Here is a 26,579-nt window from a genome sequence, read left to right as displayed (position 1 = left end):
TTCACATTCCATTCCTGGAGAGTGATACCATTACCACAGGAAAATATCTTCATGCTTAGAAAACAAATGCTTATGCTTTTCAATATGATGTGTTGCATGCTTGAAACTTCTAAAGGGTTGGTGGTTTGCACATGTGTATACAAAGAGAACAAAGTAAATTGATAAATAGGTGAAATTAAGTAAAGCATATGTGTACATCCATTGTACTTTTCCTTCAATAAATGGCCCTTCCAAATGGCTTCAGTTTGGGCTGAGGAGCTCCTGATCTATCTAGTGATGTGAGCAGCTGCGGTGAAAGCATGTCCTTGGGTAGCCCCATTCTGCAGCTGAGGCAGTCCTGGAAGGGACTGACAACTCAGAGCTTTCATCTACCGCCTTCTCAGCAGCTGGACCAGCAAGTTCTCCTTAGAGCAGCATCTGGGCAGCATATCACTGTATCCACAATAGGACACTTCAAACCATGTTAAGAAATTTCAAAAGTTACTGCCAAAGAGACGTTGTTTTCTCAGCCAGAGAAAGCCAATGGGAGAGCAGCTCCTGTGAACCAATGTGGCTCTTGATAATACATCAAATTCTATCCTGATGCTGGTATTGCTGCCAAGGATTTATTTTTGTAGTTTTTAAAACCAACTCATGTTCAGATGATTCCAAAGAAAACAGCTCTTTACACCCTGAAATTATGTGGCTGAGTTAGCTGAAAGCAATATGGTAATGCTAATCTTAACTGAACACTGTACAGCAATTTCCTCTGAGAAGCTCAGGGTTAACCCTCAGTGCCCTTACTTATATAAGAAACATCTTTAACTTGAATCAGCATGTTTTCATTAAGTTCACATCACCCTTCAAGGTGCAAAAAGGGCTTTCAGCTTGAAGAAAGCAACAACTAATTAGAAACAAAGTTGCAAGGAAAGACAGATTAATCTGCAATAATGACCCAGCCACTGTAAGGAAAAGTGTTTGAAAAGATCCAGAAAACGCTGGGACCAGGCTCTTGTCCACGAAACATTTAAAAGGTACAATTTGGGTATTTCTGACTAAATATTTTTTTTTAAATGTAAGATTTATTTACTTTTTATTTGAAAGGCTGATTTACAGAGAGAGAGAGAGAGAGAATCTTCCATCCCTAAATGGGCATAGTTGCCAGAGTTGAGCTGATCCAAGGCCAAGAACTAGAACTTCTTCCCAGGCCTCCCACATAAGTGCAGGTGCCCAAGGCTCCAAAACATAACCTGCTGATTTCCCAGGTCTTAACCAGGAAGCTAGATTGAAAGTGGAGCAGTTGGGACACAAACTGGTATCCATATGAGATGCTGGTGCTAAGAATAGAGAATTAGCTTCCTATGCTACTGGACCAGCCCCACCTACATTTTAACATTGGTAGAAACATTCTTACCCAACACTCAAAACACTTACCCAAAAGGTATTGCTTCTGGTAGCTCATGGTGGTGTTGAAAAATTTCAGTTTGTGTAAAACAAAATTGTGAATGTTATTTTTTTAAAAGATTTATTTTTATTGAAAGGCGGATATACAGAGAGGAGAGACAGAGAGGAAGATCTTCCGTCCGATGATGATTCACTCCCCAAGTGAACACAATGGCTGATACTATGCCGATCCGAAGCCAGGAGCCTCTTCCAGGTCTCCCACGTGGGTGCAGGGTCACAAAGCTTTGGGCCGTCCTCTACTGCTTTCCCGGGCCACAGGCAGGGAGCTGGATGGGAAGCGGGGCTGCCGGGATTAGAACCGGCGCCCATATGGGATCCGGGGGGTGCAAGGTGAGGACCTTAACCACTGCGGCCACCGTGCCGGGCCCAAAATTGTGAATGTTACATGCATTGATTCCTGGAGTCAATTATCATTGCCTCTTAGAAATCCCCAAACTGACACTGAGAATAACAGAGAAACACAGATTAGTAACTATCTTTCATTGGTCATTATAACAACTTCTAATGCTGCTATGTATATTTGGTGTAAGGCTGGAAAGTAACCATAAACCTTCCTTTACTACTATGGATATTTCAGGAAAGCAAGAAAACACAGGAATAAGGCCCAGCACCATGACATTATAGATTAAGCCTCTGTCTACAGCTCCAGCATCCAAAAAGGGTGCTGCTTTGAGTCCCAATTCCCCCACCTCTGGTCCAGATACTTGGGAAAGCAGCCAAGGATTCCCCAAGTCGTTGGGCTTCACACACGTTGGGCTTCAGCAGAGCCCGAAAAAGTTCCTGACTCCTGGCTTCAGATCAACCCAATTCCAGCTTTTGTTGCCATTTGGGCAGTGAGGAAGATCTTTTTCTCTACCTCTCCTCCTTTCTCCGTAACTCTCCCTTTCAAATAAAAATAAATGAATCTTACATACATTATTAGTACAGAACACACTGTCTAAATGGATCCCAGGATGAGCAAATAGCAGCTGTACAGGAGGGAAATGCAATGCTATGACAAGCACGCAGGGATCCATCGGCAGCCCAAGTTCAATTTTCATTTTTATTTGAAAACAGAACACCATGCTAACACATAATAGACATGTAATATGAAGCCACCATGAATTTTAATGTCTCTTTAGCAGAGAAAAAAATCTTGTCATCTTCAATAAGCCCCAAAATAATGCTACTGATTTAAATGTTCTATATGTTCCAATAAGTTTAATAGATGCAATTTTGTGAAGATGGCTTCATTTAACTACTGCTGCTTCATTTTTTATAAGCTTCAACAAAAATAATTTGCCTAGTTTGGGAGGGAAATATTACACACCTTTGTTTAACAAAAATATACTTCGTATAGGTCAATAAATAAATCATCTATCTCATATCTCGCTGCAATGAGTTTGTGTACTATTTTGAACATGCAAAGTCCTCTATTTTTTTCCTCTTTTTCCCCCTGATTAGAAAAAAATTTCTAAGAAAATGGGAAGTTTTCTCATTGTTTTTCTGCCTTCTATACAATACACATAATAGCATACGAAGAGATTGCCAAATTGAATCAATGTTCCCCACCAATTTTACCTGAAAGTGGTTATTTACATAAACTGAATAAATGTGTCCACACAGGGATTAAAAAGGGGCGAAAACCATCATTTGGAAATTTCCTGGACGTGCATATCTTAAAACAATTGCAAAGCCAGTTGAAAGTTTAAGCACATTTTCTTTTCAATGAAAAGGCAGTTACAGAAAGAGAGAGAGAGAGAGAGAGAGAGAGAGAAATATAATGAGAAAGACATCTTCTGCCTGCTGATTCACACTCCAGATGGCTGCAACAGGTGGAATTGGGTCTGTGGAAACCCACGCACCTGCAGCTTCATCAGGGGTGTCTCTCACATGAGTGTAGGGTCCCAACAAGCTGGGCCATGCTTTGCTGTTTTCCCAGGAATGTTAGCAAGCAGCTGGATCAAGCATAAGCAGCCACAACTCCAAGTTGCATCAGTCTGGGATGCTGGTCCTGCCTGTAGTGCCGTAGCACCAGTCCTGAGACAGTTACAGTTTTAATCATGTCTTCTGGAGATACTGCTATTGACAAAGCAGCCCCAAAATATTCTGTTATTACTTATTTTTCAAATTTTAATTAGTAATGCTTTAGCAGCATGAAAAGGTGAGTTTTCTTTTGACTACAAAATTCTGTTTTCTGTCAATTAAATCTCTTCTGTTTCCGTTTAGAATATTTCTTAATATGGTACTTGTTCTGGCACTCTTCATTTTATTTTGAAATGAGGGTTTTTGTAGCTGTCTTTTTTTTTTCTTTCCTGAGATATCCATTTTATGTAGCTGTGTCAGGAAACTGTTATCTCCAAGCCAGAAACTCTGTCATTGATGAATTTCAATGAACTTTCTGGCTTTAGTGTCATGAGATTGTCAGTTGCTAACAAATATTATAGATAGAATTGTAAGGAAGCTTTCCTGTCTTCTCCATCAGCATTTGATAATAACCTAGCATCTATATCATCTATCAAGGAACTGTGCAGCAGTGGGCTCCTGGGGATAAATGATGATGTCCTCACACCCATTTCAAAACAATGTGCATTTCGAATACCAAGCATTTCTATATTTTCTAATTTTGTTTTTAAGCTCTGCTTGTACAACATGGAAAATCTGAAAAATCATGTACAATGATAGCATTTATTCATTCGACACTGAATATTTCTGATTAAGATGGTTGTATTTGGGGCTGTTGGGTGGGTTAGCAAACCAATCCTCCACCTGCAGCACTAGGTTCCCTTCTCAGTGCTGGTTCCTGTCCTAGCTGTTCCAGATTCTGACACAGCTCCCAGTAATGGCCGGGGAAAGCAGCAGAGGATTCCTAAGCCCTTGGGACTCTGTATCTATGTGGGAGACCTGGAAGAAACTTCTGACTTTTAAATTACGTAAGTAATTAAAAACAAAAAGATTGTATATTTACATAGTGCTCTCCCATTTTAACAAAGGAAAATAAGTTAAAAATGTGTAGGTGTTTCTTTTTTAAAATATTCTGCATGGAATCATAATATTTGCTATTTAACAGCTCAGTCAAATTATTCAATGCAAATTTTGAAAAGTCCCTTCCATTTTAGATCAGTTCTATCAAATTTCCTTAAACACTGGTTTGTAACATGGGTAACACCCAATGGTGTCTCTTAAAATAGCCTAACTTTCTGAAACAACAATGCAAAAGTCTGTGGAAATCCACATTCAGATGGTAGTGGGTATCTAGGAATTCTTACAACAGATCATAGGGTTCAAAGTGCCATCACTTTTCAGTTCACTAAAACTGCCCTCTACCTCGCTGATGCCCCTGTACCATTGAATATTCAACCATGAAGAAACAAAGGCACGGACAGAGATTTGGAGTAACCGCAATCCAAACACAACTCACAAACATTCTCTACTCGCTCCCTATCGGGCCTAGGAATGAATGATTCCAGAGCTGCTGATCTTATGCCAATACTGACTTCTATATGAGACAAGGTTTGGGGCACAGAGGCCAAATTAAAATAACTTACTCCATACATAGTTGCATGTGCATAGGCTGGGTCATCTTGTTTTTACACTGTCGGAAAGAGGTTTGTAAAACATTTTCAGGTACATTTATAAGGTAATTATGATGACGAGGAGTATCGGAGGAAATGAAATCCTTATGTCATAGAAATGTCTGTATTCCCATATGTACTACAAGTATTATTCACAGTAGCCAAGATATGGAAACAACGTAAGTGCCAGTCATCAGAGGAGCAGACCAAATTTTAAACACATAAACACACACACACACAAACATTATTCAGCCTTTAAGTAAAGAAGCAGAACCCAGCACAATAGCCTAGTGCCTAAATACCTTTCATGTGTCAGGATCCCTTATGGGTGATGGTTTGTGTCCTGGTTGCCCTGCTTCCCATCCAGCTCCTTCCTTGTGGCCTGGAAAAGCAGTAGAGGATGCCAAATGCCATCCCTGCACCTGCAGGATCTGCGTGGGAGACCTAAAAGAGGCTCCTGGCTTTGGATCTGTTCATCTCCAGCCATTGTAGCCACTTGGGGAGTGAACCAGCGAGTGGAAAAAAATTGTCTCTCTGTCTCTCCTTTGTCTTAGTAAATCTGATTTTCCAATAAAAATAAAATAAATTTTTTCTTTAAGACTTACTTGTTTATTTTTTATTGGAAAGGCAGATATACAGAGAGGAGGATCTTCCATCCAATGATTCACTCCCCAAGCGGCCACAACGGCTGGAGCTGAGGCAATCCGAAGCCGGGAACCAGGAGCTTCTTCTGGGCCTCCCACGGGGTGCAGGGTCCCAAGGCTTTGGGCCGTCCTCGACTGTTTTCCCAGGACACAAGCAGGGAGCTGGATGGGAAGTGGAGCTGCCAGGATTAGAATTGCAGGATTCATATGAGATCCTGGTACGTTCAAGGTGAGGACTTCAACCGCTACGCTATCGCAGCAGGCCCATAAAAATAAAATAAATCTGTAAAATAAAGCAAATCCTCCCTTTTGCAACATGAGTGCACCGGAAGGATGTTGTGCCTGGTGAAATAAGCCTGACACATAAAGAAAAACACTCCATGTTAAATGCGGAATGGAAGGAAGCAAAATTTATTAACATGGTCAATAGAATGGTGATAACCAGGGACTGTGAGGTGGGAAAAAATAGCATCAGCAGGTGCAAACTTTCAGTTTTATGTTTAAAAAGTTCTGGAGTGTTAATGTGCAGCATGGTGACTACAGTGAATAATAATGTATTGTATATTGGAAAACTGCTGACTGATTAGATTTGAAATGCTATCACAGTAAAAAAAAATTAAAATGTAGCTATTGAGGTAAACTGATGGCTATGTTAATTGCTTTGGGGCAATCATTGCACAATATATGCATACATCAAATCATCACTTCACATACTTAGATACATACAATTTTATCTTTCAGTCTTCCCCTAGTCAAGCAGCACAGGGTTGGGAAAAACAAAGTAGATAATGCTCTGAGTTTGGAAGGAAAGAGTCGAGGTAAGGTCTGTACACTGGCCTTTTCTGTATTCGTAGCACCTAGCACAGTGCCTGAAACGCTATAGTGATGCTCAAAAGCTGAGCATGCCCAAGATGCGGAAGTCCCTGCGGCTGGCCGTTGTGTCTCTTCTTCCCTCTGATGATCTTCCCAACTACCTGCAGCTAACCTCAGAAGATATCCCGAGGCACAAGCACCTTCGTGTGTGTGCATGTGTGTGCATGCATGTACTTGTGTGCATGTATTGCTACCTGGAACAAAACATCCCTGTGACGAATGGCCCCGTCAAGAATATGAATTAGTTTCTTCTGAGAGTGCTTGAAGATGTGGCTGATGAAGTTATGAAATGTGAAATCAAGAACACAGTAATGTAATGTTTAGAAAGTCAAATTTTGTTAGATTTGAATGCATTAATGGAGTTATTTGAAAATTTAAAACTCATTACTAGTTAATAGGGATTTAGGCTTTAATCTTAGACTAATTGGAATACTTGGAAAATTAATGCAGCCAAAATAATAATTAGATTTTTAAAGACCTTAAGCTGAAAATCAAATCATAGATTGGAATTTAAATCAGAGAGAACAAAAATATTTAAGAAAAACAGAAAGAAATCTTTTTAACGCAATTTATATTGTGAATAACATAATGAATGCAGCTTATTCATTTGGAACACTGGCTCAAATTCACAATTTGGATGATATTTTATTTGTATTTCATATGTAAGTCAACCAACAAGAAGGAAGAAATTGTTTTCTATTTATACCTAAAATGATAACAATACATACCTTTCTATTTGTGGGATATTTTTTCTGTCCTCATTTAGTATTAATTTAGGTGATTTTGTTGACTCTCACGTTTAACTCTGAACTTGCTCACATTCTAAGTAATTTCAACGTGATTTAACCCAAGATTTGTTTTTCTGATATTCAATTGTACATATTTATAAAAAATCTCCATTGCGATTTTCGATGTTGGCCATAGATCGTGTGCTTAATTCCTAAATCTCAATCCTTTTCATCTATTTCCTGTCTAATTATCTACTTAATTACTCCAAATAGCACAAAATCAACATCAACAACTTCCCCCCCTCTTCTCCTTATATAATCCGTTTTTACCCATTATGTTCCCCCACATTCTCTGTACCCTGCATACGCCTGATTCAGGCCACTGCTGTCCCTTATTTGGTCAATTGCCAGCCTTTTTGTTAGTCTCCCTGTGTCTACTTTTGCTTCAAACCCATAACCATGTTGCCTTTCAACCTTCACCCTTCAGCCAGAATTATTTTTTAAAAGTGCACAGAATCCTCCAAAGGCTCACCAGAGCCCAAAGGTTTATTCACTAGAGCTGCGTAGTCTGAGATTCAAGCATTTTATGATCCTTTTCTTTCCTTACCTCCTAACTAGACTTCAGTGACAGCAACTTACAGGCCTAAGTCCATTACTTTCTGTTATAAACTGAATTGTGCACCCCTTCCTGCTCCAGTTCAGATTGGAGTTGTAATACTTAGACAGAAGACCTCTAAGGAGACAATTAAGGCTAAGAGAGGCCATAGTGATGAGACCTTGATTCAGTGGCACTGCTGTCCTTACCAGCCTCACAGAAACACCGAGAGGGTGAGTCCCCGCAGGGGTGATGCCATGAGGATGCAGCAGGGAGTCAGCCCATCTGCAAGCAATGAAGGGACGCCTCACTGGACACCCACTATGCAGTGACTTGCTTTTAGACTTAGTCTCCAAGATTATGGGAAACAACATTTAGGTTTTTTTTTTTTAAGATTTATTTATATTTTTATTGGAAAGTTAGATTTACAAAGAGAAGGCCACAATGGCCAAAGATGTGCCAGGAGCCAGGAGCTTCTTCTGGGTCTTCTACCTGAGTGCAGGGTCCCAAAGCTTTGGGCTGTCCTCCACTACTTTCCCAAGTCACAAGCAGGGAGCTGGATGGCAAGTGGAGCTGCAGGGAAATGAACCTGCACCCAAATGGGATCCTGGTACATGCAAGCTGAGGAATTTAGCCACTACACTGCTGCACTAGTCCCTACATTTATGTTCTTTAAGTCACCAAGTCTTTCATAATCTTTTATGGCAACCTTGTCAGACTCTATCTTTTCCTTCTAGTTGGAGCTTAGCAATACCTCACTTGCCCTTTTCTTTATCTCCCTTTCACTTTGTGCTTGTATTCATCCAAGGATAAAGGGAATGGTACTTACATATTCCTTTATTCCCAGAGACTGTGTACTCCCAAACAGGTACTCAATTCATGCTTGCTGATCCAAGTATTACTTACTGATACACAGTAGATACCTAATAACTGGCAAAAGAGATATACTCAAATCATGTAAAAAGTTTCCATTGAAACTCAGAGCTTCATTTGACTATAATTTAAAAGTAACTGAAAACATACGGTGAAATAGAAAGTTAAGGGGTACTAAAACACTCTAATTTGATGCCCAGTCAGATAAGTAGCACAAGATATATAAAACAATAGCAAGAAACATGGCAAGGCACAGATCAGAGAGCAGATTTGGAATAGAGTTAGACGTAAGTAATTGTTCTACATCAAATAGTCTTGTGCATTTGTGTACACGAGTACAAATTTCATCTCCTTGGTTTCTTTTTCCTCCACATACACTTTTAGGAACAAACGGATATAAAATAAACCTTTAAGATTCCATGAGATGTTTCATGTTTTGTCCCTCTAATGGTTCTATTAAGTCTCTTCAAAGGGGCACTTTTCTACCAGAGCAAACTTGAAAGAACAGAACATTTATTCCAAAAGCAATTTCCTTCCCCGGTTATTTTCTGAATTCCCTTGGCAGTATTTTTCGACAGTTTTACTTGAATAAGAGCTTATTTGGTCCCAAACCAGTCTCTCCTGCTGTTTGAACCTGTAGTCAAGTCTAAGACCTTTCTGCATGGCCCTCAATCTGCTACCATGGAAATGATTACAACCACACAAGTGCAGTATATTTCAGTGCAAAATGAGTTCATGTATAAATATAAAATTAAGTCAAACCTTTATAAAATATATCTAGAGGTGCATTTTGTTTCTTTCCTTGAACCATTCAAAAAAAAAATTGAGCAGGCTCCCAAATAAAACTTTTCACATGTGTAGGAAAATGTTAGAAAGAAATGATGATGGTGATGATGGTAGTGGCGGTGGTGGTTGAAGATAAGTGTAAAATCACATCATTTGTGTAAAATCATGTCATCTGTAACAAGCTACCAATTTACTACAGTTCTAGAAAGAAATAATTAACTTCAATATTCCTATTTTTCAGATGAGAAAACAAACTCAAAGAAGCTAAGTTACTTAAAATTGTAAAGTTTTTCACCCAGAATGGGGCTGAGGGGTCATTTGGTGCCAACTCCTTTTTTTTTTTTTTTTTGCAATTAAAGGTGCCATTCTCAAAATCATTCACAGTAAGGGTCAGGCCTCTCCAGGTCTGTTGTGTAGCTAGAGCAGCAGACATGCAGCAGGATTCTTTTAATACATTATTTCCATTTCTGGGGTAAACCAATCCCTCAGGAAAGATGTACTTATTATTTGGGGAACATTATTTGCAGGAGTTGGAAGTCATTGAATAGCCAAGACTGAATATCAATAACAGTATTAGTCTTACTGGTTTTTTTTAGAATTTATTAGAAAGGCAAAGTGAAACACACACACACAGAGACAGAGATTTCTACCAACGGGTTCTCCTCTCAAGTGTTCACAACCAGGTCTGGACAGACTAAAGCCAGGAACCTAGACCTCCACGCAGACTTCCCTCCTGGGGAGCCAGAGCACAAGTCCCTGGCCCATCTTCTGTTGTTTTCCTAACACGTTAGCAGGGGACTGGATTGGAATCAGAGCACCTGGAATCTGAACCAGGCCCTCCACTGCAGGACACAGACATCCCAAATGCAGGCTCTACTCCCTGCAGCAAAGCGCTGCCCTCTTAGTAAAGAGCCTCTCCGCGCACTGGATAAATAGCAAAACAAAGTCTCAACCACAGAGACCTTTCATTGTCTTTTTGCAGTCTGACTGATGTCCCTACTCCTCGATTGTCACGCAGTATTTCCTGCTCTACAGTCTTCCAGGACGTCTCCCCAGGAGGTGAGCCTATCAACAAATGCATTGTCCAAATCCTCCAACTTTGTGTCTTCAACTGCATTATGATCACAAAGCTTGTAAGAAAGGGACTGCCAGGGCTCCTTGTCACAATGTACTCATGGACTACAATATGGGATATTACAATATACTTAAATTCAGCAACAATCCACTGAACACTTTCATAAAAGTGTTTTAAGCTTTGTCCCTAGACACCTGACAGAAACAAAGTAACTGTTCAGATTGTGTGTATTTTGCCAATCAGGGAACTGCAATCATGTTTGTTGCCTCTTTTGGCAAGTGCATTCTTCTGCAGTAGCTTATTTTTCTCTGACTTCCCACCCAAACCCAAACCCACTTCCTTGCCTCAGATGTGTGTCTAGGCTGAGGAGCTGGCCTCAGGCAGGTTTCCATTAAGGGCAGGGAGTGTAACGATTGTGGTGCCTTCTTGGTATCTTCCTAGGAAATTGGATGAAATTCAGGTTTAGAAATTACTTCCTTTTCCAGCCAACCATTTCTGTCCATCAAAGTAGCTTAGATTTCCTCAATTACCATTCTGCTTTCAAAATATGCAATTCACATAGCACTTAGCAGATTCTATCTGTCCCACAGATCCTGGAGAGGAGATGGCATTTCCCCTACTCCCTGCTCCACAACGATACCATTTTTGTGAAAGGACAACACAGGTGCTTACCACTGTAAGGTGCTTGAGCCTCTAAAATATTCCCACAGCCTTTGAAACTCCTTCCCATCCTTCCCCCTCTCACCCCTCTTTAGCCTTCCAAACAGTGCTGGAAGTGTTTGCTCTCTGTATGGTATTTTCAGGTTGCAGTTCCCAGGTGTCTCGGCTGCAAGTCCGGAGGCACAGAACATTTACAGTTCAACACATGTTTTCCTAGTCAATGGGAAAAGAATTTTCCCCACCCCTAATGGACTTTCTTCAGTAATATGCTTCATGGCACCCCTGGATGTGTGGGAGACTGACGTTGCCAGAATATTTCTTTTTTATGGCTTTTGTTGCTTTGACAGCTTTGATTTTATGGCAACTTTAATCATGTGTGTCCTATTCCTTCACCTCTGGCATTTTGCAAATATTCCATTTCTCTATCACTGCTACCATAACTGCCTTCCACAAATTGTGATTCATCAAATGCTTTCCTCCCGTGTCCCTTCACTACATCCACCGGAGAAACCCCCGAGGGGAGCTGGAGCAAGCAAACAAGGCTATACTAAATGCTCATGTGTGAGACAATCTATTAATTAAATAGCGGAGGAGGGGGGTGCAAGGAAGGAAGAAAAATTATATGGAGAAGTTAATGCAGCCCCAAGATACCACTGGCAGCAACTTATGGGCTCACACTTGAAACAGCCGCTAGGAGTCTGTTTACTCGAATCACGACGATTCACGAGAAAAACAAAAAATGTGCTATCAAGTAGAGCAACACAAAGTACATGTGTTATCTTAAAGATGCAGCGAGTCAATAAATCATACCTGAGCTTTAACAATATTATATTTCCCTTTCTTGTATAATCATAGAATAATGGAAGTGGAAATGAACCAGAGCTACAGATTGAAAAGACAAAATAGGTTATCCACTCAATCTTGCACTGACAGAAGATCCGTCTAGAGCAATACATCTTAGGTTTTGTCATCTGGGAATGAGTGTGTTCGCTGTTTCATACCCTTCAAACACTTTTCTGAGCAGTCTGCTTCTGAGTAGCACTTTTTTTTTTTCTGCATTCCCTTAAAAGCAAAACTAAAATTTGATTTTGCTGATTTTCCTGATCCTTTTCTCATTCTAACTTCCCGGACCTTGTATAGAAATTTTCTTTGCTGTGGATATTTGCCCAGTTTTAAAACATCTTCGATTCATTGTCTGGATCCTATCATTCCTCCAGAATAAATCCTGTGGCTGCTTCTCTGCCCCCACGACCTTTAGGCAAGCCTCACCTGTGCTCACTACTCTGTGGTGAGATTAGGACAATGTCCCTAAGACCTTCGCCAAAGGAACACCTTTCTCTGTTGCCTCGCCACCAGCAGTGTCCGAACCACGGGAGGATTTGTCCATGGGCCCCTGTAGCTGTCTCTCTACACCCCAGTAGATATTTCTACTATTGTACATTGATGTTTCTAATTAATTTGCTTCACTTTATGCCTAAATCTCATTAAAACTCTAAGTGCTGTTTAGGCTGCAAGATATTCTGATCCACTTGTTTTATCCTTTTTCTTAGAAATAGTGGAATCGCTTTTGAATTCCATTGAAGTGTTGCTTGTATAGATCACTAAAGCCTTATTTCCATTGTCAGTGATGTTAATACTACAGTCTTAATGACCTGTCAAAACTGATCAACTTGTTTCCAAGCAGTATAATGCTTTCCTTACAATATTTCCTAAAAAATTTACTTATTTTTATTTGAAAGGCAGATTTACATAGAGGGTGACAAAGATCTTCCATCTGCTGGTTCAGTGCTCAAGTGGCTGCAATGACCTGAGCTGAATCAACACCAAGCCAGGAGTCAGGAGCTTGTTTTGTTACAAAATTCCAAAGCCTTTGTTTTCTCAGGCATAAGCAGGGATCTAGCTTAGAAGTAGAGGATCCGGGATGTGAACCAGTGTGCATAAGAGATGCCGGTGGTGCTTGCAGGCAGAGTTACCCAGAGTTATGTTGGTCCCTACTTTGCTTATAAAAGCTAAAGCATAATTACACCTTTGGTTTCCAGGCCTCCCCAAACTGAGTACACACATTTATATGTAAATACATATGTATAAGTACATATCTAAAGTATTAGTATATATATTGAAAATATTATAAAATATTATTAGAGCATTATAACCAAAACTGTAAGTGTGTTTCACATATGTGTTAAAAGTATGTGGCATTGTAGCTGGCAGCACGGCATAGTAGTCTAAGCCGCTGCCTGTGGTGTCAGAAGGTTTATGTTCCAGTAACCCCATTTCTGATGCATCTCCCAGGTTACAGCCTAGAAAAGTAGCAGATAATGATTCAAATCCTTGGGCTTCTGCACCAGTGTGGGAGCCCAAAAAGAAACTCCTGACTCTTGGTTTCAAACCCGCTCAGCCCCAGCCATTCAGTCATTTGAGGAGTGAATCAGCGGATGGAAGATATCTCTTCTGTGTCTCTCCTTATCTCTGTTAAGTCTGTATTTCAACTAAAAATGAAATAAATCTTTATAAAAAGTGTGTGACATTAATGATAACAACTTTATTCCCCTTACACCTCCAATTTTGCATAAAATTGATGTTCCATACATTCAAAGGGAATAAAATGAGTATTTTTTTGTAACATGGTGAAAGGCAAAAAAATTTTAAGCATATAAATTTTGATTCCCAGAACCTGAAGTCAAGTGTTTGAAAATATATAGGTAGATGTTCAGAAATAGTACTGTGTAGTTTCAGTGTATGAGGCCCCAGCCTCACATGATCCCTGAATAAAAAAGAGGGGTTGCTCAGACAGGGCTCTTGTTGAGATCACATATGCAACTGATTAAAGGACTGTATTCAGAGTTCTCTGGAAAAACAGACTCAATAGGAGATACAAAGTAGGATACATATGATGTTTACTGTGAAAATTTGATTACAGTGGACAAAATGTCCTAACCTAGATGCTAGCTGGAGGAAGGTAGGGATGTAATTTAAAACCATGAAAAGTAGAGACGAAACTCAGCTCACACTTGAAAAACCCAGAACTAGAAGTTCAAAATCTGAAGGCAGAACAAGGATGTATCTCTGCATAAAGAAAGGGGATTTCACTTTCTGCCTTATGGTTCTGTTCAAGACTCAAATAGGTTACAATAAGCCCACTCAATCAGTGAGGGTGAATCTTCCTTATCTAATCTACTGATTCAAATGCCCATCTCTTCCAGGAATACCATCACTGACACATCCAGAAATACCAGCACTGACACATCCAGAAATAATGTTTTAGCAGCAGTCTGGGTATCCCTTAACATAATAAAGTTGACACTGAAAATTAACCTTCAAAATCACTGAGACAGAATTAGAGATAGTTCCTAGACATCTGGTAGGGGTGCCAATATGAATTTAAACAGGAAAAGACTAGGATCAGGAGACAAATGTGAGTAGTAAAGGTTTGTACGCTGATACAGAAGCATCAAGCAGTATGGCATGTACCGAAAGCCAATCCAAAAATGATCACAGTGTGTGAAAAAAATCCTAGGGTGTCCTAATGCACTTGTTCTTTGCTGCCCAAAAGAGTTAAGAGTTTAATCTCATTGTGTCACACTCACTGAAGCGCTTTAGCTGAAAGACACCTGGTATTTCTCTGGATTATAGCATCAAGCACTGATTGAAGGAGTATTATAACACAGTAGATTATGTCACAGTTTGGAATAACCCACATTTCACATCAAAGTACCTGGGTTCAAGTCCTGCCTCTGCTTCTGATCAAATTTCCTACTAATGTGTATCCTGGACAACAGCAGAGGATGCTCAAGTACTCGGGTCACTGCCACCCCTTTGGGAAACCTGGATGAAGGTCATGGCTCCTGGCTTCAGCATTGGCTATGACAGCAATATGGAGGTCAAATCAGCAAATGGGAGAGAACAGTTTTTGCCTCTCTATCGCTCCCTCCCCACTCTTTCAGATAAACCAAAAGACTTTACAAATCATTTGATCAGAGTAAGGAGAGAGAGCAAAATTTTCTAAGTGGGGTACTACAACAGTTTAAATAAAAATTAAATGTGTTCTTAATAGTTGCAAAGGCAGGTGCAATGAATAAGGTGAACTAATTTATATGCAGAGGAAATATGAGTAAAAATGAGACTAGTTAACTACCAAGAGAATTTATGGTGTTATCTTCTATGGACATAGAGATATGCAGCCAGAAAACAGAAGTTAGGGGTGGGGCAGAGTTGTGATATAGTGAGATAAACTGTGGCCTTATCAGCACTGGTTTGTGTCTTGGCTGCACCACTTCTAATATAGCTCCCAGTTTGTGGCCTAGGAAAGCAACAAAGGGAGGCCCAAAGCTCTGGGACCCTACACCCAAGGAGGAGACCTGGAAGAAGGTCCTGTCTTCTGGATTTGACATGACTAGATCCTCAGCTGTTGTGGCCATTTGGGAGTTAACCAGTGGATGAAAGAACTCTCAGTATCCTAACCTGTGTGCATACTTTGCCTTTCAAATAAATCACATAAATCTTGAAAGGAAGCAAGGAAAGAAGGAAAGAAGGAAGGAAGGGAGGGAGGGAGGGAGGGAGGGAGGGAGAGAGGGAGAGAGAGAGAGAGAGAGAGAGAGAGAGAGAGAGAGAGAGAAAGAAAGAAAGAAAGAAAGAAAGAAAGAAAGAAAGAAAGAAAGAAAGAAAGAAAGAAAGAACTAGATGAAAACAATTAAAAATCTTGATGTCAATTTGGCACGTTTAGTTTGATGAATATATCCAGACTAGTAGATTACAGTCAGTGGTGTAATGACAAAATTGAATGAAACTGTTCCAGAAAAATGTAATGTTTTCAACTATGAGAACTTTCTAACATTATGTCTTAGTTTCTGGAGTATGATTTCATAGATATATGTGAAACTTATGGTAACAAAATCAACAAACAAATGTACAAAAACACTGCTCAGGCCTTAAAAACCCACCTGGAGAGGGCTAGTGCTGTGGCATAACGAGTTAAGCCTCTACCAGTTGCTCTACTTCCAACCCATCTTTCTATTAATATGCCAAAGACAGCAGCAGCAGAGGATGGGCCAAGTCCTTGGGCCCCATGACACATGGAAGACCCAGAAAAAGATTCTAGACAGAAGAAGACAGAAATTGTTTTCGGCCTGGTCTAGCCCCAACCCCAGATGAAGCGAATATTTGAGGAATGATCCAACAGATGAAAAATTCTCACCTATCTCTCTCTGTAGCTGCCTTTCAAATGAATAAATAAAATCTTATAAGAAATAAAAAGAGAAAATCTTCTAAAAAGTGCCTTGAGGACTTATATTGGGAATTAATAGCCCCTAAGTTTCCAGTTACTGCTATTTCATTGTTTTTATAAACAAGGTGCTGCAGTGAAATTTAACAAAATAGAAAATATCAGGACCAACTGCACATGTAAAAAGTATGTATTGTTTTGATACTTCCATATATATTTTATGCATGTACATTTGTATATAGGCAAAGTTGTATTGTGTGTGTATGTTTTGTGGGGGTGGTTGGATCATAATACAAAACACTTTATTCACATTGAAAAATGTTGAAGTAAAGTTATTATTATATTTGACAAGGAGAATTAAGATAAAAACATTATTTTTAATGTCAACATGGTCAAATCCTATGAACAATAACAGCATGATGTTCAAAGGCATTGCTCTACTTCTTTTTTCTTTTTAAAATTGTTTTCTTGATACAGTTTAGTTGGGTATTACTCTATTTCTCCATTCATTACCTACATACACATTATTGGTTTGGTGCAAGTCAAGATCTCTAACTGGCTTTATTTCTATAAGAGTATAAATAGCATGTGTGACTACCTCATCTAGAGCATTGTAATAAAAATAATTATGTTGAGTTGTTTGAAAACTGAGAGACTGGACTGTATACTAAAATATCACATAGATTTATCTGGGTTTTTGAAAACTAGGTGAGGACTATTTGGAACCACTCTTGTTTGATTCATGAATTTGAATGCCTAGGTTCCTCTTTACCTACAAACTAACAACTTTGATTTATATTTTATGTATTATAACAAATCCTCACATATATAGTAATTTTTATGCCAAGGGAAATCTATGAGAAAAACAGAATAACTTGCTTTATCTGCATTTTACAAATGAGGAAATCACACTCAAAGTGTTAAATGATTTATTCATGGTCACCACCACAGAATTCCTTTCAAATACAAGCAGCTACTTAGGGCAGAACCATGAACATTGCATTCTTGTATTCAATATGCACATTAATAAATTTCCACAATGCCAGTGATTTCACACTGGTTTTCTTCTAAGCAGTGCCCACTAAAGCCAATGTCATATAAATCCTAAAATAATCCTATTTTTCTCATTTTTTTTTTCATTCTTGGCTTTGTTCAACAATTACAGGGAAAGCTGATACTTTCCCATCTCTTACTTTCTTCTTCTTCCTAGTTAAGGGAACTTTGGTAGAAGCACATCTATAACTTAAGAAACACAATTCTTTTCTTAGCTGACAAATGAATTTGAATAATTGAACTGAGCAAGGTGCTCTCATTCTCCTCTCCAATGTTTTGTTTCCAGATGTACTTATGACCCATTCTGCAAAATAATATCTAAGACACAGGTATCCTGAGATGAAGGGAAAGCATTACTAGAAAGAAATACAAAGAAGAGAATGCCTTTCGATTCTGCTGGACATTGACATATCCAAACATGACTATAGCACTGCGGCAGTCATCCTGAAATTGTAAAGGTGGCCAACTTGAGGACCTAAACAATTTCCTGAAACTGTGGCGATGGGGAGATGAAAAGAGATTTAATATCTGTCAAAACGTGGAATCACTCTGGTCAGAAATATTTATATGTGGAACAATAAAGATTCCCTGCGTTAAACATGTTGTGTTTTTTTTTGTACTTGTAGTCAGTCAATTGCCAACTGATGAAAATCTCTGTTACATTTGCTTTATAGGATAAGACTCAATAGCTTCAGTCCATTTTTGTTTCTTCATCTTCTGATAAGTTACAAATAATCTAGTTTGGCCTATATTTTTAACTCCAGATAAAATTTAACCCAAAATACTATTTTTATGACTGTTGTGTTTTTTCCAGTAGGATAGTGCTTTTCAATATATTTATATCTTTATAGAAGCCAATATTTTCCTGAATCATTTAGAAACACATTAGATAAACAAATGACATCATATATATTAAAAATTGACATGATAGTCATCTTTTAAAACTTGCCAGGTACCATATATATATATATTACAATGTAGGTGTCTGAAAAGGCAAAATAAACCCAGTTAATGGACAAGAGGGAAGCTTGAATGACCTTGAATGATATCTAATAGCTTGTAAAGTGTTATTCAAATTTGCATAGGTGTTTATGCATATTTTCTGGGTCAATTATTCATAGCTTTTGTCAGAGCATCAAAGGATTAAGAACCACTGCCTGATCATCCTCTGTCATTCTCAGGTCAAATTATAACAAGCCAACCTGGTTAATTCAAATATACAATTATTTGATCTCTAATTTGCCACTTACTATAAACATAGTTCATTTACATAATTTATATGCAAGGCTAGACCGCCTTTTGGCAGCTGGAAAATACCAAAAGCACTAGATGTTTTTCCAAAGAAGTAAGTTAGGCAGTTTGATTTTTAGTTCTTTACCATGTCTTCTATGAAATATAAAGTGGTTTAAGTCTTCCAATACTCAATAAAATAAGCATATGGAAATTGCAGAAAAAAAATCTTTCAGTATAGTATTAATAAGGTTATACCACTAAATTCAGAAGAATAAGTCTTTTAGATTCATCTCTGGAAAACTTCCTTCAGGCTTACTAAAGACCCTTGCTATCCAGAAAGTCTTTTTCAACGTGGGATCAAAACTTCTGTTTCTCTTGCAAATGATTTCCTCTTTACAATGCTCTCTGCTCTCTTCACTGTGGCTTGATATATTTCCTGTCTTTTAATTTCTAGATATACCACCTTTGAGAATATTCTCCCTAAGAAGAAAATGTCAGCCTTTCTCTGTACCCTTACAGCCAGAGATACTTTTTAACAAATATTTATGCAATGCCTGTAATCACCGATGATACAACAGTGACCAAACAATATTCTCACTTTCATGGAGTTAGTCATCTACTAAAAGATAATAAACTAAGAAGCACATAATACATAGGAAAGATAATAAATGTTCTGAAATGGGCCCTGTGTGGTAGCCTAGCAGCTAAAGTTGTCACCTGCTTATGACCTGGGAAAGCAGTGAAGGATGGCCCAAAGCTTTGGGACCCTGCACTCATGTGGGAAAGCCAGAAGCAGCTCCTGGCTCCTGGCTTTGGATAGACTAAGCTCCAGCTGTTGAGATCACTTGGGGAGTGAACCAGCAGATGGAAGATCTTTTTCTCTGTCTCCCCTTCTCTCTGTAAATCTGACTTTCCAATAAAAATGAACAAATCTTTAAAAATTAAATAAGTAAAAGTTCTGAAAAAAAAGGAATTCACATAAACAAAGTCGGTTGTTGTGGTCAGCCAGTATTGAAAAGTATTTTTTTCATAGTCTCTGTCATGACTTTAATGAACTTCATATAGAATGCTAATTACAAGAATCTCCTATTTATTTTCATTTTTATTTTAAAACATTTCAAGCATTACAGAAAATTTTATGGAAGAAAATTTTATGTATATTTACAAATATACATACATTTAGCAACTAACTTTTTGCCATATTTACTTCATCTATAGTTCCTTAAACTTTTTAAAGTGGAATTAGATATATTAAATCAAACAATCTGGAATTTATACCAATGATCCCAGAACGAGGAAAAAGGATATATTATTATAAAAGGTGTATGATGCAGTGAACACAATGTTTATAAATAGCTTAAGTACCAACTACTATTACACTCATGCTTTTTTTTTACTATACATGTGTTACATGATGCATGTGAAAGAAAAATTAAAAGTCCTCCATGACAGTGTGATGTTTGGATGAAACTCATATTTGAGTGAGGGAGACAGGTGGCTATTTAAGGAAAGGATATTAAAGGAAGAAACAACAGCAAATGCTCAAGCTTGAAGGCAGGGACATACATGGGATGTTAAAAGAGAAGGAAAGGAAGAACAAAAGGTGTGTGGAGAGGGCAGAAAATACAGGAATTAGGTCAAAAAATTAGCTTGATATCAGCTCAAGTTTTTGTAAGCTTTGTCAAGGAATTTTGGCTTTTATTTTAGTGTAATGAAAGCATTGGGAAAATTTGAACAAAAAGTTATTTGATCTTATTTCTGTTTCCAAAATCTCACTTTCAGTGTTCAGTAAAGTCACAAGAAACAACTGAAGAAGCCAGAGCCATACCCCGGGTGAAGACTGATGATGCCAACAGGTCTAAGGGCAACTGCAAATACACTGGAACGAAAACAATGAGTATTAGCTGCTTTGAGGAAGCATATTCTTCAAGGGACCAGAGAAATGGTTGGTTCACTGGAGAAAGCAGTATTGTCAAGAAAAAATATGTCTGGAATATTTTACAGCATTCTTTATGCTGATGGAATGACTCAGTAAGACAAAAATACTGAGGCTGTAGAGAAGCTGCTTGTCATATCCTTTGGTAGATAATAGACCCAGAATTGACAAAAATGAGTTGGTCTTGGGGATGGAGACAATTCAATTAATGTGGTAGACAGGAATACAGATTATCTGGAGCAGACCCAAATTTGCAATAGAAATGGTGGCATCTTGCATATGGACAAAGGAGAAGGAAAGAAGTTAAGAGTAATCATTTACAATATACAATATATTTGACTGAACAGCAGCATGTTTATATGAGGCCAGCTGAGCAGCCCTAAGATTATTTTGACATTCTTGTTACGGAGCATAAACCAAGTGGGTTTGTTAATGTGCTTAATACCAATCTCATTTGGTCACTCAAACACGAGGATGAAATAAAAAGGAAGTTAAATCTAACTAGAACAGAATCTTCTTAAGTGAGTTTGGTGTAAAAAGCACAAGCATGTCAGAGCAGCTGAAAGTGAAATAAAATGATAATTTGCAATGATGGACTGTAGAATAATTCAACAAGGGAGCTAGGTGAGTGAAATGTGTTACCATGATAGGCGATGAAGATAGTAGGGCCAAAGTGCCAAAGATTTATTAAAGTAGAAATGCTAAGGGATGTGACCTGGAGGGAAAAGTGACAAAGAATGGGGCCCTGTTCCTTGAAGTTTTGCTGCTGGTAGAATATTTGTAATGACGGGAGTGTAAAAGTGTGGGTTAATTGGAAAACAAGATCATAGTTAGGCATTCAGACAGGTGTAAAGAAAAAACACTGTGAGACAAAATTGGCCAATTAGCAGGATTTTGAGGAAGATCAAGAAATTTTTGAAATCTGTCCAACCATGACAACACTCAAGACACAATGAAAGCTATCAGACAGGACTGTCGTTCACTGTTGCTGGGAACAGGCACCCCAGCCCTTCTTCCCCATGCAGGTCCTGAGGCACAACTCTAGGTTTGTGTATTTTCTCCTTGTCATGCTCACCCAAAGCATGGATATTGCACTGTGCTTCCTGCTTCTCACCATATATTTGCTAATCCAAATCGTACATATGAATGTCTGGTAAAAGAGAACTGGTCATAGTATTGGGCTCCAGTTCTAAAGGCAATTTTAAAAGTAACTTTCTGGACTCTACCTTGGGGATATAGCATATAACAACAAAAACTTTCCAAATGTAAGGGAAGTATTAAGAATTGTACAGCCAGCACAAACCCAAATAACTCCAAGTCTTTAATTATTTGTTATATTTGCAGCACTTTTCACAATACATAACAAAAAAATGGTAATGCATTTTTTTTAGTAACTGGATAACAAATGAATTTTATTAGGTATAGCTACTTTTTTTCCCTCATAATTTTGATACCTATCACCTCAACTTAAACTGTATAAGTAATGCTCATTAAAATAGTTATGTCTTAGAGCATTACAACACTGCTTTAAATCTCTGGGATGATTCTGTAAATGAAAAATTTGGGAAGCCAGAATCTCATTCATGACGTTGCAATTGTCTTAAGAAGGTGTCGGGCATCTGATGCTGTTTGGGAATGCAGACTAGAGAACTTAGTCATTTAAAAGATATCTGCTGGGTTTCTATGACAGATAGTCATGCTTACAGGGGTTGGGCCTACAGCAATGAACAAAAAATAAAACTCCCTGTTGGAGTACAAAGGATCTTTTCTATATTACGGTTACCTTTTTCCCCCCAAGATACATTATTATAGGTTTAGAGATTTGCTCCTGCCCTCTCCTTTCTCCCTTCCTATTTTCCCTTCCTACCATTTTCCTATACATTATTACACTACGAAAGTCTTTTAGTAACTGTTAGAGGTTAAACAATTTTCTACTTTAGTATAGCACGGGCGTTTTAGGCATAGACAATAGTAGAAACTCTAGTACCATATTGTTAAGGTACATTAGATTTACTTTTAAATGATTATAAAATTGAAAGAAACTTGTGGTATTATAGTAAAGTGTAAAAAAAAATTAAACCACTTCTGACCTCACTATGAAAATTCTTTTTATTTTTGATATACATTCTGGCAATTACTTTCTAATTATATAATATAAACATTTTATTTGCAAAACAGAATTTCACCTGAACAAAGTTTTCTGCCTATTTTGATTCAGTTGACATTATGGATTTTCATAAATATTCTCCAATGTCATTATGTCATTTTCACAACATACTGGAGTGTGTAAATATTATTCTGGCTTATAAAAATGTTGTGACCAAAAAACCCTGTTTCTTGATCATTTAGGCAGTTTTCAATTTTTCATTGTTATAAACAATGCTGAAATGAACATCCTTGGATATACATATGTACACATGTCCCTGATGATTTTTTTAAAAACTGTTTCATAAGTGGGCAACTCTGGGATGAATACAGTAACCACATTTTGAGATTGTTAGTATTCATGCCAAATTTTGCTCCAGAAAAGTATTGAACCAATTTCATTCTCAGTTGCAGTGTGTATGAGAGAGCCTATTTCCTGTATTGTAGCAGATTCTGATCTTTTGACTATTAATCAACTTGTGGTGATTCAGCCCGTGACTCTCCACAGTAGGGAGAAAGGTAGTTGGGCAGCTGTCACTACATGATAAGTCAACAGATCATTTGATAAGTACCATTCATCTACAAGGATTACCCTCCACCCAGTGGGGTCCTTACCTGCACCATGCTGATAGAAATGCTTAGGAAACTCCTAAAGGAAGAAATAAGAAAAAATGCAAAAGCATCAGTAAAACTTCTTTTTTCATTATTACCAATTCAGTTAGTTTGTCATTGATAAGCTATGTTAATTACAATGAAAAACACCTTTGGACAGTGTTGACCCTGACACGCAGAAATTTGTTCTCCAAATACACAGTTCCCAGTGTAATCAAGGGCAAGTGAAAACATGGTCAAGAGAGCATTATCTTTAAATAAGAAACTTCAAATAACTGGGAAAGTAGGTTTCACATTTTGGGATAAGCACATCTTTTCAAGCATGGAAGTCCCAAAGATGACATGAAATTTGAATGAGTCATCATTTTTCTCATATGATTCTTCCAGTTTCCAAACTATAATGGTCAAAGTTTGTCAATGAATACCAAATGTCAGAAACATCACAAACACAAGCTTACTCAATACTAATAATGTTAGGATCAATTGCCCCATTTTACTATTATGATCCAAATACTGACTAAGGCAAGAGTTAATCTTTGATAGATCTGGTGAAATCTGCTTCACTGCCAAGAAAGCACATGTGTAAGTTACTCCTGTGCCAAAGCGTTTCTTGACATGTGGCCACACTAGGAGTTAGCATAAGGTCTGAGACAGTCTCAGTGTCACTTGCCTCAAATTAAGAATCGATCCCCTCGAATTCAGAAAACTGTTATCTAAGCTCCCACAGAAACAAGGAGAGCCTAGCTGATTGTCATGAGATGGGAAAAGCATTCAGAGAAACACTCCTCATTGCTTTTATCAGCACTAACAGGACTCCCCTCTCTTCTTGAAAACCCAAAATGCACCAGCCTTTATCCTCTCCTGGCTAGGTGTCCATAACCAAAACAGAGGGTACAAACCCCCATCCTCAGTCCCAAGCAAGCCCTCTCCCTCTGTATCCCTCTGCCAAACAGCTGCCAGTTACGAGCTGCCTGCACAATCCTAGTACAAATCATCCTGCTTCCCCAACAATTCCTTCTTCCTGCTTGGCTTGAGCTTGTGCTCACTAAATCAATCCTACCTCAACAAACTCCAAAATTAGCCCCTGGCTTCCTCTTTGGCCTCAACTTTCACTGTCCATGCTCTGGAGGCTACACCTCCTCCAACTGTTCTAACTGGTCCTTTACAGTCTCACTGCCTCAGCCTTTGTCTCAATAGAGCCAGATCGTTACACGTTCCTCTGAAAAATGGCTTCTTTATTCTTGTCAGGACTCAGATTGAGCAGTTTTTAGATAAGAGCATTGTACTGTATCAATTCCTGTAGGTGCCCCTTGTTTGATCTTCCTAATATTTTTCAGGAATAGCTCCTATTATTTCCTTAATTTACATGCAAAAACTGAGGCACAGACAGATTCAGTCATTGCTAGGATCTGAATGTTCTGTCTTTGCGAAATTCAAGTTGAACTTTAATCTTTGATGCAACTCAGAGTGGGATGATGAAGCCACAAGGATTGTGTCCTTACAGATGGGATTATATTGTCTTCACAAAATGGACTGAGGGAGTGAATTTGTTCTTTTTACTCTTCCCTCATGTGAGGATCAGGTACCATCTCTAGATGCAGATTCCCACCCCCGGCCCCCCGCCCCCAGACACCACATCTGCCAGTGTCCAGATATTGGACTTCCAAGCTTCTAGATTGTGACCAGAATGTTTGCTGTGGACAAACCACTGATTCTAAGGTACTTTTGTTTAGCAGCAAAAGCAAATCAGGACAGTGACTTGTCTAGCTCTTACATAATGGAGACAAGATTTGAATACAGATCTCCAGAAACCAAACTCATATTTTGTTCCATTTCATAATACTGAAAAAAGTAAATATTTTCAAAATGAAAGTGTTCCCTCCCTATAGCTTGATCTAGTAAATCTCAGGTGAATGAAAAATATCTGAAAGATATCTATTGGACATGAGGGTCACTTGTGTCCAGTAGTTGACACCAGATCAAAAGAGGGCCTCATGGATTAGAGAGCCACTACCTTGCACATTATCTTCAATGTCATACAGAAAGAACAATCTAAAAGCAGAGGAATATCCAAACAGCTCTCAATAGAGGAAAGAATTGACTTACACAAACCTTGGCATGCATAAAGGAATTATAAAAGCAAACAGAAGATATTTCTCTCTGTCTCCCTTTCTCTCTGTATTGTCTTTCCAACAAAAATAGATATTTTTAAAGATTTATCCATTCCTATTGGAAAGGTAGGTAGACTGAGGGAAGGAGAGAAAAGGCCTCCATAAGCGGATTGACTCCTAAAGTGGCTGCAATGGGCCAAAGTCAAGCCAATCCAAAGCCAGGAGCCAGAAGCCTCTTTGGGGTCTCCCACACGGAGCAGGGTCCCAAGGCTTTGGGCAATGCTCCAATGCCCTCCCGGGCCAAAAGCAGACAGCTGAATGGAAGTGGAGCCACCAGGGCACAAACTGGCGCCCGTATAGGATCATGGTGGTGGCAAGGCAAGGATTTAGACACTTAATTATCATGTGGGGTATAAAAACAAAAAAAGTTTAAAACAAGGCAATGAAGGTTAAAGTAATCTTTGTAATCTTCCCTAATCTGACATATCATTGAGCAAAATGGTAAGATTTCTATTTTATAGTCTTACATCATATAAGATTTTCAAAACTTTTGGTAAAATTCTCTTTTGTTTAGGCTAAGCAATATTTTTTTCTTAGATGCATTGCAACAGTTATATTTACTGATTAAAATAAACATTTGGAATTGCATAAAGATGTTATGGCATATGTATCAATATATAGTCTTATAATTGACAAGGCAAGTTTACAGAAATAGAAGAGTCAATTTCTGGGACAGTCATTATACCATGCAAAATACTACCTGAATTTTATTTGGCTTTAAGTAGACGCTGTGCTGTACTATGAATAACAACACTATCAGTCCTCAAGTTGGCACACAAATAGTGTAATCACTCAAGCCACTGCAGGAGTTACTTAGAAAGCAAATGTGATAGCATTTATCATATTGCTCCCTGTCTATAAACAAAGAAATTGTATCTTTCTTGTCTACAGCATTTTCTTAAATGCCATTTAGCACTAGCAAGAAAAATTGAATAGTAACAGTTTCAGAATCAGGATTAGCATTTAAGTTGTTGCTA

The 26,579-nt window shown here is 38.4% G+C and overlaps 1 long non-coding RNA gene across 2 annotated transcripts in view; it reads right to left on the bottom strand.

Annotated features, from left to right (window-relative positions):
- The window catches only part of LOC121161064, a 103,868-nt gene that overhangs the window by 7,799 nt on the left and 69,490 nt on the right, over window positions 1-26,579 (bottom strand). For both annotated transcript variants that reach the window (XR_005884609.1, XR_005884608.1), the window contains exon 3: window positions 23,435-23,468. This is a non-coding gene — a long non-coding RNA (uncharacterized LOC121161064). The remainder of the gene's footprint in view (window positions 1-23,434; window positions 23,469-26,579) is intronic.

The sequence above is a fragment of the Ochotona curzoniae genome, unplaced genomic scaffold (assembly GCF_017591425.1).
Source record: "Ochotona curzoniae isolate NIBS_2020 unplaced genomic scaffold, NIBS_Ocur_1.0 contig_4612, whole genome shotgun sequence".
In the NCBI taxonomy this organism is placed as follows: Eukaryota; Metazoa; Chordata; class Mammalia; order Lagomorpha; family Ochotonidae; genus Ochotona; species Ochotona curzoniae.
The sequence above is the reverse complement of the archived record's forward strand: the minus strand, read 5'-3'. Positions and strand labels throughout refer to the sequence as shown.